The following is a 20,357-nucleotide window of genomic DNA, read 5'->3' as shown; positions in this document are numbered from 1 at the left end:
TGTCCTCAAGCTTTGAGTTTCCTGTGGGGCCTGAGATTCTTTGTAGGTTGGTGAAACGATTTGGTTTATGCATGATTTTGGATGGGTTCTGTGAGGCTGTTCTTCCATGGGTCTATTGTTAGCCTGTAAATTTCTTGATAGGGGCTGAGTGATGTTTACAGTTCCTCCAGACAGTTTGGCTATCTCGAATACTCAAACTGTCTACTGCAAAGGTAGATCCCATTCTTTGTTGCAGCCTTTTCCCCAAACATGCCTGAACATGTCCTTTTAAAATGCCAAGTCTGTTTTCTGATCTTGAATTTCCTGTTAGGCCCAACATGCTTTTTATCCTCCTGAAGTTTTTAGCAAGGGTCCAAAATCACTTTAATAGGGTTTTCTTTTGTAATGGGGGATCTGTTAATTTTGAGAATCCTACACCCTACACAATTGCCAATCTGTGTATGGAAATTATTAAAATTAGCTGACCTCCAAAAATGACGCCAACTGTGGGCACTACTTGAACATAAAGCAAAGTGGTCCCATGAGCCCTGCAGCAGCAGATTCGGTCCTATCCTTTTTTCCACAGGTAAGCTGCTTTACTTTTATCCTGTCCACATGTTGGACACGGGGTGGATTTTGGAATTTTAGGAAATCATGTTAAATTTAACAAGTGTGGTTGCTGGAAGAAGGAAATCAAGTAAATGCAGTACTTTCTATAATGATCTGCTTATTGTGTCTCATGACATATATTGTGACTGGTGTAAAAGACAAAGGAGATTTGGTATGCAGCTAACAATGGAATGTAGAAACTTCTTAACTTCAAAAGACCCCAACATCTGCTGGAGCTGCTCGCCCAGTTGTACGGTGATTGATTTTTTTTGACAAAGTTAGGGGTTGGAAAAGACGAAACCATTGGCTAATGTGGTAACAATGCTTTCTGGGAAAATTAGACTATAACTAAGGAATCATTTTCAAACTCAGTCTTTATTGTCCCTGCTTCAACCATGGGATAGAGTCCAAGGTTTTTCTACTACAATTTGTAGCTTGAACCTTTTCGTCTGGGTCTTGGTTGTGTAATTTGTCTAAATCTAAATAGAAATGATTTGTATTTTATATGTAGATACAAAGAGCTGTAATATGGACTGGTAGGGCTGGTACTACTTGCACAATGTTATGCAGCATTTACTGGAGTGAGGAATATTCTCTGATTTGAACCACAGCAAGAGTGTCCAGTGAATACATAGTTAGCCCACTTGTAGCCAGGTGTAAGTAGGTCAGACTAGGAGATTCCAATTTGGGGTTATATTTGCAAATCACTGTATGAAATGTAAATGTATATGTTTATGTAAGTGCAGTCAGATAAAACTAGCTGAAATTGTATTGTTACGATTATGTGCCCATCATGGTGTAGCTGAATGATGGTTGACAAATCAATTCTGTCTAGTGCCGCTTACCGTGTGAAGCACCAGTTTCTCCTCATGTTTCAATAAAGTGCTTTTATTTGTATCACCTGTGCCTGGTATTTTATTTGAACCATTACTGAATGATATAATGGCTGTGCGAGCATGAAGGTGGCCATACAACTGGAACCTGCCTAGACAGGAGAGACTGTGAAAGCAGTACTGGACCTCCATTACACAGAGGAAAAATATAATTATGGAGTACTGCAGCTTCAGTTTCACATTATTGTTTGCATTCTATTAATCCATTTTATCTATTATCAAAGTTGCAAAGAACATTATAGCACTCCCAATGATTAAAATGTGCCGAATGTTTTGGAAAAGGACAGGAAGCTGTTGATCAGCTAATGGCGTACTTGGAATTAAAATGTTCTATAAACTGTGTGTCACTGAAATATTGTTCTTATTATTACTGTTTCTTGGATGCAATTCCTTGCAGCGGAAACATGGATCTCGATGAGCTTTACTGGTGAGCAAGGTTAGCGCTAGTTACTAGGTGCAACAGAAGGCTCAATAGGCAACATTCAGGAGAGTAGTTTTTGTTTGCAATTCCCATTCAGTAGAATAAGAGTTAAAAAGGGCTCTTATTGATAAATCAGAAAGAGGCACAGAAATAAACATAAAAGTGCATGCTAATTGGCTTAGTATTGTCATGAAGAAAGCATTCATTATTATCCTCTTGTGGGGCCAATTTATTTGGCTCATTCATCTCCAATTTCAGTGACACACTCTGACAACTTCTTGTCAAATTATTAATGATAATTAACATACTGCTGATATCACACGGACAATTGGGTTACCCAATTTAGAACACTGTGGACACCCTAAAAAAATCATTTTCCCACTTCTGTGATGTCACAATGTCTCAGCAGCATCAAGAGATAGTTTACTTCAGTTTCAGCAAAACAATGGAAAAATGAAGCCCACCCTCATTAGAAAATCCATAGATATACCATTAGAAAGCTACGGAGCTTTGCCTCCTGACTTTTTCTTGTTCCATTTTATCCTATGCTAAATGGCATTCATTATAGCATAGAACTCATTATAACATGCAAAATGCTTAGCTCCAAAGAAGCATGTTATAATGAGGGTGGCGCGGTATTAGAGCGAGTCATATGTTAAAGTGTCCAATGGACAGATGACACTACAATTAAACACCATAGAGAGATTAAAGGCGTCCAAATTGGACAACCTGCCAATACAATAAAATAAAGGCTGGTTCAGTATTGTTGTGCTACCACTAGATGCCACTAACACATTTAATATATGCTACTTCCTGTTGTATTTACAAAGGTGCAGGTGACACCTAAGGGCAGAGCATCAGTATGACACAACCTTTTCAATACTGTGGGCTGAAAATTCAGTAGGGTTAGCGCCCATTTTGCGGCGCTAGAGGGCCTAGCGCCGCAATGATAGCCGTTTCTGAAATTCACTTCGGCGCTGCCATCGGCGTTAGCTGGTTGCGCTGCGCCGGCACCGATGACGTCATCGGTGTGCGCAGCGTCCCGGTTGCCGTGGCAACGCGCCCGAACGCCGAAATTCAGTTGCGGCCGCCTCGCCCGTGGCAGCCGCAACTAAGACTCTGGCAACCGAGTCTTACACAAGTTAGCACCGACGCATTAAGGTCGCGCGGTGGCCGGCCGCTTTCCCGCCGGCCGCCTGCCCGCACCTCCCTCCCCGGACTCCTCCACCCCCCCCCCGCGGAACAGATGCGTCTGGCCTGCAAGCCCGGCACTTGTCCGAGGTGCCGGGCTCATTTTTGAAAAAATCAAACGGCCAGCGATCGGGTGAAGGCAGCGCCTCCTTAACGGGAGGAGGAGGCCTGCACTTCCCCAGCCTGCCGCACCGCATCGGGTGCCGCAGCGCCGGATTAGCGCCGCAATGCGGCATTCAGCGCCCATTGGGAGGCACTCACGCCCGCCAGTAGCGCCGGCAGCCGTCTGGGCGCGGTGCTACTGAATTTTTGGCGCGCGCAAGGGAATTAGCGCCGGCGCTAAATTTCCGGCGCTAAAGCCCTGGCGCGGCGTCAACTCAATTTCTAGGCCTTTGACTCCTTGAATGCAACACTGGACACCAGGAGATTGGACTTAGGAGTATACGTGGACTCCTTATTTCAGAATCCTGGATCTCAAAATAGGAGATGGTGCATTTCATTTCTTGGCATGCCCTACCTCCCACAAAAATTGCTTCCCAAATAACATGGTTTTTATTTCTACTTATGAATCTAATCAGATTTATTTATTATTTAAACCTCAATTATCCATTCGCATTTAATTAATTACACAATTTGCAACAGTCAAAACTCATGTCCATTGCTTTTGCCCCCCAAATAGTTTTTTGTGACGTAATCAGGAGCAGACTTTACACAACTGAGTCAATATATATTCTTTGGAATCAGAAGAAAACGACCAGATGCAAACGAGTGGATGAGAACAAGATATGAATTATACAGAACGCTGAGCAGATTTGTCTGAGTCCATTTGAGACAAAGATTGTGCATTTTTTTTTATTTTTTGTAATGCTCACATTTTTGCACTTGACCAGTTGGGGACATTATGTAAATTGCACAACAACCACACATTTAGTGTGAGCGAAGAAAGTGCACCATTTTTGTACCTGAATGATTGTTACCAGGGAAATGCTACATTTTAAGTCTGGTCTTGCAGGATAATTGACAGCAAAAGCAAATCCAAAATGAGGCTAATAGCTGCTGCCTTCCCCCACCCCGAGTAATAATTATAGTAATGCCATTGGATAAAAAAAATCTCCCACTCCTTGATTTGTTATGAGATGCATGCGTGCATATTCTTTTCATGTCGTTTAATTTTGAATTTTTATGCTTTTAATGTATTTTCCATTTGTTGCACCAGCTTTGCACCTACCCCAGCACAATGTAAACAAACCAGAGTAAATTGACAATTTGTTGCTACGTTACATTTTTTAAGCTGATTTATTAAGTCCTCTTTTTGTGGAATAACTCCCTTTTATACACTTTATTTGTGAAGCACAAATCTGGCCTCTGGAATTAATATGTAAGCACAAGAACTACAAATTATATTGTGCCAAAACATGTAAAAAGCCCTTTGAGCTGTGGCCTAATGTTTGAGAACCAGGCCTTTGTCGTTTGTCGCAATACTCTATTCAGAGGTTGAAAATTAAAACAGTGATCAGTGCTACATTGCTTTTGAATCATATTACCGCAAGAGCTCTTAGTCCCTCGAAGCACAACTTTTTTGAGTTTTATTTCAATTTTACTTCAATGGAAATGAAAACCGAGAGAGATGTAAAACAGGCTGCCGATTCGTGATCACTCGTCTTTCACTATCGCACAAAGTCAAAATCTACTCCAGTGGCTGAAGGATTTTCATGTGTACCTTTAAAGTCTGCTCCCTCCAAGTAGGACATCGAGTCCTCTATAAGTTGTTCATTATTTGGTAATAGCAGAGTAATCCAATGATGGTTCATACTTCAAATATCAATAGACAATCTGGGTTGTCAATGTTGGATGCCTCTGACCATTCAGAACCACCTACAGAATCTCTCTGTAACAAACCCCAGGGAAAAACAGTAATTTGTCTGATTACTAACAATTATCTACCAATTATTTTTCAAACGATGTGCAATGATGTTAGAGTTTATATTCTGTCATGTGACTATCACCATACATTAAAGACACCTGCCCATCAACACAAAATAAGCACTGAAGAGTCCAATATGGTGTGCAGCATGTTCTGTTTTTTCAGTTCTGACAAAAGGTCATCAACCTGAAACGTTAACATAAGAACATAAGAAATAGGAGCAGGAGTAGGCTATTCAGCCCTTCAAGCCTGCTCTGCCATTCAATAAGATCATGGTTGATCTTCTACCTCAACTCCACCTTTCTGCGCTATCCCCATATCCCTTAATCCCCTTAATATCCAAAAATGTATCGATCTCTGTCGTGAATATACTCAACGACTAAACATCCACAGTGAATTCCAAAGATTCACAACCCTTTGAGTGAAGAAATTTTTCCTCATCTCAGTCCTAAATGGCCGACCCCTTATTCTGAAATTGTGACCCCTAGTTCTAGACTCCCCAGCTAGGGGAAACATCCTCCCAGCATCTATCCTCTCAATGCCTGTAAGAATTTTATATGTTTCAATGAGATCACCTCTCATTCTTCTACATTCTAGGGAATATAGGCCTAGGACAATTCCCTCATCCCAGGATTCAGTCTGGTAAACCTTCTTTGCACTCCCTCTAAGGCAAGTATATAAATCCCTAGGTAAGGAGACCAAAACTATACACAGTACTCCAGGTATGGTCTTACCAAGGCCCTATATAATTGCAGTAAGATTCCTTTACTTTTATACTCCAATCCTTTTGTAATAAAGGCCAACATACAATTTGCTTCCCTCTGTTTCTCTCTCCACAGATGCTTCCTGACCTGCTGACTATTTCCAGCATTTTCTCTTTTTATTTCAGATTTCCAGCATCCGCAGTATTTTGCTTTTGACCTTAAATTAGTGTTAGGCCCATAGCTTATGCAAATGGAGGGCCTGTTTTCAGCCTCTTTGGGAAATTGGATCGCAGTCAGTTTTCTCAGGCCTAAAGCAGTCAAACCAGTGATCCTTAAAGGATCCACTGGAGGTTGCCACCAAATAGACAGGAGTTCACCTCCTGGCTCAGCATTGAAATTGCGGGCCGCTGTCGACCACCAATTACGCCCCTATTGATTTTCTCTCCTTCAGACCTACCGTAGTCCCAGTTCTGGCATCTCTGCTACTCGACATTCCTCCCGTTTGCAATGTAGGGGTCCAATTTTATGTGATACTCTTGCACGTCAGTTTCGCCGCAGTGGTTGTTGCCATCACTGGGTTTGTGTCTGAAATTGGGTGTGAACTAATTTTGAGTCCGTCAGATGTATAGTCAGCATCCACACTTGACACCTGCTGAAAGAACACTGAATGCAACCCACATAGAACTATATTAGTTTATATTATTCTTTAAAAAATAGATACTAGTGTGATTTATGGTGTCATTTAAATCCCTTGTTAAGGTTACTGCCCTGAAATCATTCTAAGGTTATCTGTTATTTTCTGCATTATTGATGTTATTTGCTGTTTGGAGAGACAAATACTGAAAATACTTCTTACTGCTTGTAGACAAGTGTATCTTCAAAATATCACCGGACCACACAAGAAGATTATTTTATACTTGATTTAGTCAGCATTTCTTTGATCTGTGTGGTATGTAAAATAATCACCCTGGGCCGATGCTGTAAGTGAATGTGTTCAAAATTTCATGTGATAGAAAGGTGAATCATTAATGGGCATAATTTGAACTTTATTACTAACTCTTATTCAGCTAATTGAAAATGAAGCACATTAGTTGACAGAAAATATGCAGTGTTCAATAGTTTAAGGGTTAATATCAACCCTAGCTTCCTTGTGAAGACATGTAGTGATATTAATTTAGCTTTTATTGGATCACATGACATGCCAAAGCTCTCTGTCAGGCCTGCCAGATTCATTCTCCATGATATGTTTGAACTTCTGTTATGGAGCTGATGAAAGCAAGCATCTCTGACAGAAAGAGCATTTGTTGTGTACTTTAGTTAGACAGGAACCTTGACTTCCCTTCTGGGTTTGCTGGAGGGAGTCAACACTCAAAGGCCATAGATTTAAAGTGGGAACTGTCACTATTGTTATAATACTTCATTTAAATTTATAACATGGAAACACTAATAGGCTATTTAGCAAAGAATTTTGCAAGGTCACGTAGAAGATGCAGTTTGTCTGCAATGCATTCAAAACCTGTGACTTTTAGATGGGTGACACCTAAATTTTAATACTTTATCAATCTTTTCACAACTGTTAAATCTCATAAGATTTAACTTCTGTGAATCTCACAGATGGAATATATGTATGGGAGGTTCCTGTGAAAATTGTTCAAGGTACATTCCCCAGAGTCATTGGGCAATAACTACATGTCTTCCTGTTTAATTGCAGTTAAACAAAAATGGCAAAATATCACTTCTGTTCTTAAGAATGGTTTTATATATTATAATGATTTTATTGCATCTTATTGCACTCGCTCTTTCCAGATTATTAATTCAGGGAACAGAACATGACCAATCAGCAATAAGAACAGTGAAGTTGGATAGAAAACTAAGTTCATCGCTGATCTGACAGTTTCATAAGTGCATTGACATTTAGCTGTTGTTGCAGCAAAGAGTGCTGTAAACAATTAAGGAAATGTGAAGAACGGATGTGAACGTGTTCTGTTGCTTTGTGATCCATTGTTGTTAATGAGTGCACTGTAACAGTTAGTTAACGATGAAGGGTTGTATCATTGTCACATCAGTTATCCAAGCAACTTTTTCAAATGAAATAAACAGTTTTAATTTGGTGGTTATAAGACTGTTAGGTTTAGATTCCACATTTTTATGGTATGTCATCAAATCCTGTGAGAGAAAAGGTATTTGCACTCATTGAGATGTGACTGGTGTTATTGTTATTGAAGTTGCTGACAAAGCAGTATTGAGTAAGCTCTGAGTCTCAGACAGAGCATTCAAATTAAACAGGCTCATGCTGTTACTCGGTGACTCCAGGATTAAATATACCGTCTTAGGGAGGAAGCCTCTTGTTGTCCAAAGGAGGAGGTCCTGAAATCCGTGGGTTATGGGAGGATGTAAGTGAAAAGTTGCCTCTTTGTGGGGTCAGGAATTCCTGACAGGGCCAAGTTCCATTGGATTCCACTGGAAAACTGCCCCAGCAGATATTCTGAAATAAAAACAGAAAATGCTGGAAATACTCAGCAGGTCAGGCAGCATCTGTGGAGAGAGAAACATTTCAGGTCGATGACACTTCATCATTGTATTTCCAGCATTTTCTGTTTTTATTTCAGATTTCTAGCATCTGCAGTATTTTGCTTTTTCCAGCAGATATTCTGTTCAGTTTCAGGGCATCCTGAAGAAGTGCCCACCCTCCCAATGGCAACCACATGCAAGTGATGAGTTAGGCACGATGACATCACCTGTCCTAAATTCTGAGACTTCTGCCTTCCCATCTACCCTTGGGAATGTGCGTCAATGTTTAAAGGGCACAGTTTGTTAGGACCTATTCATCAAGGTGGTAGTACTTGTTAAAGGGACACTGTTGACTGAAATTGTTTGTGGAGACTTTTGGCCATATCTTAGGACTCACTGCAGGCACTGCAATGTTAAGAAAAATTCATACTCAGGAAGCCTTCCCCTACAATCTGTATTACCCTTAGAATGCATTCCATTGTAAGAGAATTACTGAGCAACGAATGAGTGCTACACAGTGAGCTTCCCAAAGGGATTCCCATTTTACAAGATCTATATACTGGAGGAAGAGGAGCAGCATGAGCTGTAATGGAAGCCAGATTAATTCAGCAGCACCAGAGGAAAGCCAGGCCATTCCAGCACTACCCATCCAGCAAAATCTACAAACCCAGGCCCACTTTCTAAGACCTTTCCCAGAAGCTCTGACTCAGGAGGCTTCACTTCAGTCATAAGGCTTTGGAGGTAATCTGTTCATCGCTGCAGCCTGATCTGCAACCAAGGGCCACAGCAGGGACAGCTCTCACTATTGCACAGAATGTAAACGCATCTCTCAGCTTTTATGCTGCAAAGTCATTCCAGGGATCCTCAGGGAACATTTGTCAGATCAGCCAATTAGCTGTGCACTCCCCCTCTATAAGGCAAGTTACCAGTGGCCTCTTTGCCAGGGCAGCTCAAATTATACACTTGGACAGTGTTCCCACATGGATGGCTGAGAGGGCTATCAATTTCTTTTAGAATTGCTGGATTCCCCAGGATTGTTGGGGCTATTGATTGGACCTAAGTGGCTTTGTGTGCCCCAGTGTAAAATCCTATATTAAGAAAAACTACAAAGCACCCCCCTTATTTCTTAAGAACATAAGAACATAAGAAATGGGAGCAGGAGTAAGCCATTTGGCCCTTTGATAAGATCATGGCTGATCTTCTACTTCATCTCCACTTTCCTGCACTATCCCCATATCCCTTGATTCCCTTAATATTCAAAAATCTATCGATCTCTACCTTGAATATACTCAATGACTGAGCCTCCAAAGATTCACCACCATCTGAGTGAAGAAATTTCTCCTCATCTCAGTCCTAAATGGCCGACCCCTTATTCTGAGACTGTGACCCCTGGTTCTAGACTCCCCAGCCAGGGGACACATCCTCCCTGCATCTACCCTGTCAAGCCCTGTAAGAATTTTGTATGTTTCAATGAGATCACTTCTCATTCTTTTAAACTCTAGGGAATATAGGCCTAGTCTACTCAATCTCTCCTCATAGGACAATCCTCCCATCCCAGGAACCAGCCTAGTGAACCTTCGTTGCATTCCCTCTATGGTAAGTGTATCCTTTCTTAGGTAAGGAGACCAAAACTATACACAATACTCCAAGTGTGGTCTCACCAGGGCCCTATATAATTGCAGTAAGACATCTTTACTCTTATACTCAAATCCTCTTGTAATAAAGGCTAACATACAATTTGCTTTCCTACTTGCTTGCTATACCTGCATGTTAACTTTCAGTGATTCGTGTACAAGGACACCCAGGTCCCTCTGAACACCAACATTTCCCAATCTCTCACCATTTAAAAAATACTCTGCTTTTCTATTTTTCCTACCAAAGTGGATAACTTCACATTTCTCGACATTATATTCCATTTGCCATGTTCTTGCCCACTCACTTAGCCTGTCTCTATTCCTTTTATTAAATGTGCAGCTCATTTATGATGACAGGCGCAGCTTCTTGTATGTGAATTCATAAACCTCCGGGAACTGTCGTGATGCTTTTATACTTCATCAGTCCAACGTCTCAGCTCTCTTTCAACTGCAGAGGTGAAGGCCAGGATAGCTTCTGGGTGACAAGGGATATGCGTTACTCCCATGCATCCTTCCACCTCTTCTTAGGACCATCTGTGTTGCAGAGGAGCCTCACAATGAAACAAATTTGAAGACAAGGATAAGAATTGAGAAAACCATGGAGATGTTCAACGGAAGGTTCCGATGTCTGGATAGGTCGGGGTGCCTTGCAGTATGTGCTCAGCACTGTCTTAAAATTGTGGTAGCATGTTTGTGCTTCATAACTTTGTAATCAGGAAAGAACTGATGTTTCACGGGATGCCAGAGAGCCTGATGACAACACTGCTGGTGCTGAAGACCCAGCCAATGAAAAACAGGAAGCAGGACAGTGGCCACAGCTGGTAGACAGCTGAGTGACAGACTCACCCGGCACATTTTCACAGAAAAATAAAATTGTATTATTTGGAAGTCTCAGCCCATTGAAGATCTGCCTCCTCTCACTATACTCTCTATGGTCTAAGTAAAATCCTTGCTCCTTACAGCTAGTCATCACATCCTAATTCTGAGCCTCAACATCAGCACATTGTCATACAAGGGCACCAAACATGAAACACTGCTTACATCAAATATTCCAGTGATTTATTATAACTATTTACAAAAACATTGTATGGTTTTGTCACCTTTTAACTTTTAACCATGTAAGTTTTTCTCCACTCTATTTTAAAACTTCTTCTACATGTTGCCTGAGGCCCTATTTAGGTAGCTGCTGCCAAATATCATGAGCCTCCTGGGATGGAGGTGGCCCTTCTCTCAGGGCTCCCAAGTACTGGAATGGACACAGGCCGACTCTTTATCATGGATTTCTTGATAGATTGGTTCTGCTAAGATGAAGGTTTCCACAGGGAGCTGACGGAGCGATCATCCGTCTGCTAAGATGGAACCTCAGAAGCACATAAACCAGTTTCTCCACTGGTACTGGGAACAGGATTCTGGTAACCAATGATCAGTGGGAGAATGGACCTCATGAAAAGAGAAAGATCCTTCAATCCCTGAGAGAGAGTTTCAACTGGAAATCCTTTAGTCTCTCCGAGATGCTGCCTGTGTACTTTGTATAATGACCACTCCAGATAGTCTCTGAAAACTTACATTCCTTCATTCAGTAGCTCCACATCAAGTTGATTGAGTTGCCTGGGTCTGTCATAAAGTGAGAGAAGGTTTATAGATGCCCCTGCAGCTCCCACCTTCTCCAGGCTGCCCTACAATGAGTAGAACCCCTCTCAGATATTGGTGCACAGCAGGGCAGTGGACTCCACCACTATCCCAGACATCTGCCACACACTTGCACATAACCTGCTTTTATATAATGCCTTTTGTAGTGTATGTACCTTTAAGAGAGAACTACTTTTACAGCTCCTGTATACTGTAGTACCGGCAGTGACCACACCTGTATATAAGTCTTGAGCATGCCTCTGTACTGTTAGTCTTTAGACTACCCTCCTCCAGTAAACACCTGTTAATTGTTAAGTTACAGCCTCCGTCTAGTTATTGGAAAACATCATACTTTAAGAATCACGGATTCAACAGTGGTGACGAGGTCGATTCGAATCTACATGCAACTCTGCATTTCCTTTCAATGATTCGCTCCAGGAGGGCGGTGGAAGAAAGTCAAGGCCAGAAGCACGGGCGTCGACCACGAGCAACCGCCCAGTCATCCGGCAGAGAGTGAACATCGCAGGGGAGGCTGTTGAGAGCCGGGCTTGGTTCTCCAGCCATGACGATCCAGCAACAGACTGGCAACAGGTACAGCGCAGACACTTCCCGGACAGCGGCGGCTGGAGCCGACCGACGGCACAGAAAAGGCCGAGCAGCGTCGACAGGGTAAGAGAGAGGTTGAAGCGCACAGGGCGCAGCCGGGGGTTGAAAACCGAGCGGCGTCGAGGAAAAACAACAAAAAAGAGAGAGAGGGTAAAGCAGCGGCCGGGTTCAGGACCGAGTGGCAGCAACGGGAGAGGCGCACAGGAGAACGCGCAGAGCACAGCCAGGGCTCAAGGGCTGAACAGCGTCCGCGGGGGAAAGAAAGGAAGCGCGGGAGACGCCATTGAGCCGCGGAGAAGAAGGGAGAGCGCGGGAGACGCCATTTTAGAAGCCGCAGCGGAGAAGAAGGGCGAGCGCGGGAAGAAAGGAAAGCGCGGGAGACGCCATTTTGTGCCAGCGGAGAAGAAGGGAGAGCGCGGGAGACGTCATTTTAGACAGTTTAATCACACCCAGGGATGCCGAAGAGTGGCAGTATCACTGCGTTCGACAATGAAGTCGAAGATTGGGCGACATATGTGGAATGCATTGAGGTGTACTGCAGGGCGAATGAAGTGCCAGATGCTAGGAAAGCACTGATTTTGTTGAATTCCATGGGTGCAAAAACTTATGGCTTACTGCGAAACCTAATAACCCCAGAGAAGCCAGTGGATAAGAATTTCGAAAGCATAGTGGAAATCCTACAGGACCACTTAAACCCCACACCGCTGCTGATAGCAGAAAGATTTAAGTTCCACAAAAGGAACCAGCATAAAGACGAAAGTAATGCTGAGTACTTAACGGAACTGCGCAAGCTATCGAAACACTGCCAGTTTGGATTGGGACTAGCAGATACGTTAAGGGACAAGTTTGTGTGTGGGCTTCAAAGTGAAGGAACCCAGAAACGGCTTCTATCAGAAAAGGATCTTACGCTGGACAAGGCTTTCAGCAAGGCAGTATCACACGAAGCAGCCGCACGGGGCGCTGCAGAGATACAACGGAGACCGCAAGAATATGGCACCAATGAAATGTCATACGGAGCAGGGAAGTGTTATCGCTGCGGCAGAACAACACACGACCAGAAGGATTGTTGGTTCAAGGACCAAGTGTGCAGACAGTGTGGAAAAGCAGGACACATAGCAAGAGTCTGCAGGTCAGGGAAGAAAACCAGCAGCAAGAAATCTCCACAGGAGAAGTACAAAAAGGTACACAAGGTGATGGACAGTAGTTCAGATGAACAGAAAAGTGATACATACTCCGGAAGCAAGGAGTTGGGTTGTCTGAAACTACATAAGGTAATCAAAATGGAGGATCACCAGACTATCTGGGTCACGCTCAAGATAGATGGAGTCCAAGTGAAAATGGAATTGGACACAGGTTCAGCCCTAACAGTCATAAACCAAGGGGACTACAAGCGGCTATTTTCACATATACCCTTGAAAGCTACAGAGATTGTCTTGAAGATATACACGGGGCAAAAAGTCTACCCCAAAGGAAAAATAAGGGTGAACGTGATATACAAAGGCCAGGAAATACCAAAAATGGACTTATATGTATTGCCAGATGGAGGACCACCACTGCTAGGACGTGAATGGATCCGGAAGATACAATTAGATTGGCATTCCATACAGGCACTGAAGGTTGAGGCCAAAAAGGATGATGACGTCACGCCTGGACGACTGTCAAAAATGCTAACTGATGCACAAGAAGTGTTCCAGGAGGGACTCGAAACACTAAAAGGCATAACAGCGACAATTAAAACAGAGGAAAATGCAAGCCCAAAGTTTTATAAGGCCAGACCAGTGCCTTATGCGATACGACCAGCCATCGAAGCAGAGCTAGAAGGGTTGGAACAGTCAAGAGTACTGTCCAAAGTAGACTGGAGCGAGTGGGCTACACCCATCGTTCCTGTAATGAAGAGGTCGTTGAGTAATACGCCTGGGGAACCAAAGAAGGTCCGCATCTGTGGGGATTTTAAAGTGACAGTGAACCCAGTCCTTCACACGGTACAATATCCACTTCCACGGATTGAGGATATTTTTGCCTCGCTATCTGGAGGTAAACGCTTCACCAAAATTGATCTGGCCCAGGCGTACCTGCAAATGGAGGTAGAAGAAGCCTCGAAACAATACCTCACGATCAACACTCATAAAGGTCTCTACCAATACAACTGGCTGGTGTTCGGGGTAGCATCGGCTCCGGCTATTTGGCAAAGGGAAATGGATCAAGTCCTGCAAGGGATTCCAGGGACCCAGTGTTATTTGGACGACATCCTGGTCACGGGCGAAAATGACAGTGATCACCTCGCCAACCTGGAGAAGGTGCTCACTAGATTAAAGGAATATGGGCTACGAGCTAATCGCCACAAGTGCGAGTTTTTCCAGAAGCAGATCTCGTATTGTGGCCACGTTATTGATGAAGAGGGGTTACATAAGTCCCCTGAAAAGATTGAGGCAGTCAAGGCTCCAGCACCGGAAAATGTGTCACAACTGAGGTCGTTCCTCAGGCTGCTGAACTACTACCATAAGTTCTTACCAAATTTGTCTACAGTATTACACCCACTGAACACCCTACTGCAAACGGGGGTACCATGGAAGTGGAATGACGAATGTAAACGAGCTTTCCAGAAGTGCAAAGAAATGTTGAGGATAAGCAATTCCAGCACATCAATGAGAAGCCGACAAGGAGCTTCAATGTAGGACAACCAGTCTTGGCCCGCGACTGCCGAACAGAGAAATGGCAACCCGGAATGATATGCACACGGCAGGGGCCATTAATGTACACAGTGGATGTCGGGGAGAACATTGTGAGACGCCACGTTGACCAGATCCTAGCATCACAGGAACGAGTCAACCCCATGTCTCGCGTACCTGGGGATGAACCCGACATACCGGTAGCATCTACCTCAGAAACAGTAGCAGCGGAAACTGATGAACTAACCGATGAAAGGGGGCCAGAATCGCCTCCGCACCAAGAACAAGAACCTCAGGAAAGGCGCTATCCAGAAAGGATCAGGAAGCCGCCCCAAAGACTGAATCTATAAATGGACTATTTCAGTTTAATGTGCATGTTAAAGTGTTAACTGTTATTTGAATGATATGGGTACTGTTAATCTAAAAGGGGAGGAATTGTAGTGTATGTACCTTTAAGAGAGAACTACTTTTACAGCTCCTGTATACTGTAGTACCGGCAGTGGCCACACCTGTATATAAGCCTTGAGCATGCCTCTGTACTGTTAGTCTTTAGACTACCCTCCTCCAGTAAACACCTGTTGATTGTTAAGTTACAGCCTCCGTCTAGTTATTGGAAAACATCACACTTTAAGAATCACGGATTCAACACCTTTCATGTCTTAGGACATCCGAAAATGCTTTATAGCCAATGTTGTAACAGAGAACATGACCCTGAATCTCCTCTTTGCTGCAATGGTGGTGGATCCTCTGTGGGGTTGGGATTTCTGCCAACCAGTTATTTGTGTCTCTGACCCCTACACATTTTCTGGGAACAAAATAATTTACATATTTCAGACTGGTGCCTGCGCCACTTACAACGTGACTGAGTGGGGTGGGGGGGGGAGTTGTTGTGGCACCTTGCCAAGTATTGCCTTTTTTTCCCTTAAAAGATACTAGTACCACTTTTATTTATTAACCGTTTTTTTTTATGAGGACGTTTAGCCTGTGGTGTGGTTGGAATCGCTAATGAATGAAATGACTATATCAGTTGGGGGTGGAGAATTGACAATGTAACAGTAAGATCTGTTCAGCTACCCGAAAAGGATTTGAGCTTTAAGTAAATTGTGTAGATTTTATTTTTAACACACCTTTTAAGGGTTAACAAAGTATTTTAGTTACTGTTCTTTTTAAATGACTGTTGCTCATCAACAAATCCTGTTCGTGTCTATTGTTCAGTTTGCCCAGTTGATGGCTGTTACTATGTTTGTAAGCCTTCAGAATTTAGAGCAGAACACTTCCCTATTTTTGTAAAACAGGTAACAGAAAGCATTACCATTAGATTTAAATTTTAAATTTTAAATGCCCCCCCAGATGCCTTTCGTAACACTAGATGTCACGGGCGAACAAAATTATATCCATTAAAAATTTACATTTTTTAAATAAAAGTTGATCATTCATTTCTATGCCATTCTGTTACAACTGGGGTTACTTTCTTTCTAATTGTCCATTCCCTAACACCCCATTGTTGCCTCTTAACTATTAAAAAGAGTCTAGTGAGTGTAATAATGTTTATAAGCAATTCCAAACTGCCCAATAATTTAAAATATAAAAGCACTTATGCTAAGATGTGCTGTCTAAAGATTTTTTAAAATTTTTTAAAGTGTCATTTTTAAAATAGGTCACTTTCCATTCTGTAATCAATTGCTCGTGAGTGGCCAGTCTGTTAAATTTTAGAAGTGCCCCCCCAGATGCCCTTTGTAACACTGGATATCACCAGTGAATAGCTGTTCATTATGCAAAGCCTTACTTGGGCAAAAATTATGGGCAATATGCTATATACTGTATTTTATTTATAAGCATGGAGTCATAATATGCCCACTCAAAATGTCATGGAATTTTGACGGAGGTAAAAAGGGGTGGTCGTCCAGTGTCTATTGTTATTGAATTTAGGGTGCTTCCCTAAATTCTGCCCTCGGTCATCTAGATTATGGCTTTTTACAATAATAAAGAAAAGAAAATTTGGGATGTCGCATCTTCCATGAACTGAACCTATTCTAAAACTTCACTGAAAGAGTGACAAGGTCAGTGGAAAATGAATAAAAAAGTTCATGTTCACCATTCACTCTTTCATAGCCATATACCTTTGGAGGACTTTTCTATGAGTAGAGGAGCAGGAAGGAGAGTAAAAGTGTAAAAGGCTTACAGTCATCCTGGTTCTGGACAGGCAGATTACATATGAGGGAACAACACCCCTCAAGGTTTCCCTTACGGGATCTTCCACAACCTGCTCTTAAAACGTTAAGTACTCTAGCATTACCACCAAGCCGGGGGACCAACCCTGGTTCAATGAGGCGTGCAGAAGAGCATGCCAGGAGCAGCACCAGGTGTATCTAAAAATGAGGTGGCAAACTGGTGAAGCTGCAACACAGGACTACATGCATGCTAACAGCAGAAGTAGCATGCTATAGACAGGGCTAAGCGATCCCACAATCAACGGATCGGAACAAGGCTCTGCAGTCCTGCCACATCCAATCATGAATGGTGGTGGACAATTAAACAACTAACGAGAGGAGGAGGCTCAATGAACATCCCCATCCTCAATGATGGCGGAGCCCAGCACGCGAGTGCAAAAGACAAGGCTGAAGCATTTGCAACCATCTTCAGCCAGAAGTGCCGAGTGGTTGATCCATCTTGGCCTCCTCCTGAGGCCCCCACCATCACAGAAGCCAATTGGATTCACTCCACGTGATATCAAGAAATGGCTGAGCGCAATGCATACAGTAAAGGCTATGGGCCCCGACAACATCCCGGCTGTAGTGTGCTGAAGGTTTGTGCTCCAGAACTAGCCGCACCTCAAGCCAAGCTGTTCCAGTACAGCTAAAACACTGGCATCTACCTGACAAAGTGGAAAATTGCCTAGGTATGTCCTGTCCACAAAAAACAGGACAAATCCAATCTGACCAATTACCGCCCCAGCAGCCTACTTTCAATCATCAGCAAAGTGATGGAAGTTGTCATCGACAGTGCTATCAAGCAGCACTTATTCACCAATAACCTGCTCACTGATGCTCAGTTTGGGTTCTGCCAGGACCACTCGGCTCCAGGCATCATTACGACCTTGGTTCAAACATGAACAAAAGAGCTGAATTCCAGAGGTGAGGTGAGAGTGACTGCCCTTGACATCAAGGCAGCATTTGGCCAAGTGTGGCATCAAGTAGCCCTAGTAAAACTGAAGTCAATGGGAATCAAGGGAAAAACTCTCCACTGGCTGGAGTCATACCTAGCACAAAGGAAAATGGTTGTGTTTGTTGGAGACCAATCATCTCAGCCCCAGGACATTGCTGCAGGAGTTCCTCCGGGCAGTGTCCTAGGCCCAACCATCTTCAGCTGCTTTATCAATGACCTTCCCGCCAGCATAAGGTCAGAAGTGGAGATGTTTGCTGATGATTGCAGTGTTCAGTGCCATTCGCAACTCATCAGATAATGAAGCAGTCCATGCTCGCCTGCAACAAGACCCGGCGCATGGGAACACCACCACCTCCAAGTTCCCCTCCAAGTCACACACCATCCTGACTTGGAAATATATTGATGTTCCTTCATCGTCACTGGGTCAAAATCCTGGAACTCCCTCCCTAACAGCACTGTGGGAGTACCTTCACCACATGGACTGCAGCGGTTAACAAAGGTGGCTCACCATCTCCTTCTCAAGTGCAATTAGGGATGGGCAATAAATACTGGCCTTGCCACTGACGCCCACATCCGATGAATGAATAAAAATAAAAGATCTACTTTATCAACCTGAGGCACAGAAAGCAACACATTGACCACAGAGGTTGGGAGCTACTTCCGCTGCCATTTCCCACCCATTAAAGCAGCTGGAGACTGGCAGTGCTTTGAGAACTCAAGGCCTAGAAAATGTAATAAGTACTGTACACATTGGTTTCGGCCAATTTTATAGCAACTCATCATCGTTGCATCACGGAATTTAAAGTAGCAGGGGCAGTTAGTCATGGAAGTTGGCACTTTAATCAGTCTGCTGATCATACCAGTCGACCACCTGCCTTTCCACAGCTAAAGGATGTCATCAGAGAGACAGCCTTTGGTTCTACTGCTTAGGATTTATGGGATAGCCTCAACTTCCACTCTGTAGAGGCTGCTGGTAGCGATACATTCCCAACATTACATGACAAGCAGTTTGGAATTGCTCAAGCAACACAGGGAATGCTGACCACAACTATCATTTTTTAAATGAGTAAAATGAGACTTTTTATTTTCTGTTTAATTGAATATTTGTTAAATAATCTTCATCAAGTTTTTGCTTTGTTGTAAATATTGGATAATGGTTGAAAAAGAAAATCTGAATTGGAACTTATTGCAAGGTGATCTTGTGCCATGCACAAGTAAAGGACACTCCTCAGTTTATTTCAATGACTATTTTTAGCCAAAGTTGTCCTCCTTGTCTTCAGAAGTTGTCAGAATGACACTTCACCAGACTTTCACTACACTTACAGTAGAATGGACAAGCCGCAACATTTTCTGGCGGGTTTAGTGGGTATTTTTTTGGGTAAGTACCGCAACTTCATGCCCTTCCATGTATTTCAATGTTGAGTGTCTTGGTGAGATACTGGTGTAGTGAAGCTTCTGGGGGAGCAGGGCATCTCGGACAGCAACTTCCTGATTTTCACATCTAACTGCGCATGTGTGGTCACCGGAGGTTGCTGTCTGATTTACTCTTTAATAATGGTGAGCGCTGATAGCCTCACCATTATTCTTACCGCAAAATCCGGGCCCATGATAAAAGAATTATATTCACCATTTACTCTTTTAAAAATATCACATTATCTGAAGACTTAAGTGCTTGGAAGTTAGGCAATTCAAACCAACAACCTATCCTTGTTAAACTTGTTTGTGGAATCTACAAATAACCGTGTAACTGCATTCTTACCAGGTAAACCCAAGACTGCATTTTCTGGACTTAATTTGTAGTTAGTGATAATCATTGGTGTCCATCTGTGAGCTTGAAAATAGCTATGGTTTACAGCCACAAGAAAACATTAAGTAATAAAGCAAAATTTTAATAACAGCCCACAATTTGCAGCCAAAATAATGCTGCGACTAATGGTGTCGCCATTATTAATGCGCAAATGCTACAGCAACTTCAGGCGAGGGCAAATGTGAGATTAAACACACAAATCCAAAAGTTGCTGTCTGAGATGCGCGGCACTGCCGCTAGCTTTGCGGAAACGCATTGAACGGCGTGAAGTTGCAGTATTTGCGCAGTAGATATGAACTAAAGTCACCACAGAAAGTTAGAGCTGGTCTGAAGTGATGCAGAGCCTGTCTTGGCGCTATTTAAAGTCTGTGCCTATTTAATTAGGCCTGGATTCAGATAGAGGGAGCTTTTTAGCTGTCAGAGATTCTTTGTAGAAATGTCTGTGCGACTATGTCAGGTTTTTTCACATTTATGTGAAAGCAACAGTGCTTAAGGAGGCTTGTGAACAAAAAAAAGCGAAAAATGCCTTTTTCACTTGGCATCCCACTGTTTATGTATTTACTGTACAGCATGGAAGGCTGACGCAGGGAACAACAATAAAGAGTCAGGCATCAT

The sequence above is a fragment of the Somniosus microcephalus genome, chromosome 4 (assembly GCF_052327205.1).
Source record: "Somniosus microcephalus isolate GS21.2 chromosome 4, FLI_Smic_1.0, whole genome shotgun sequence".
Taxonomy (NCBI): Eukaryota; Metazoa; Chordata; class Chondrichthyes; order Squaliformes; family Somniosidae; genus Somniosus; species Somniosus microcephalus.
Note: the sequence above shows the minus strand (reverse complement) of the source record.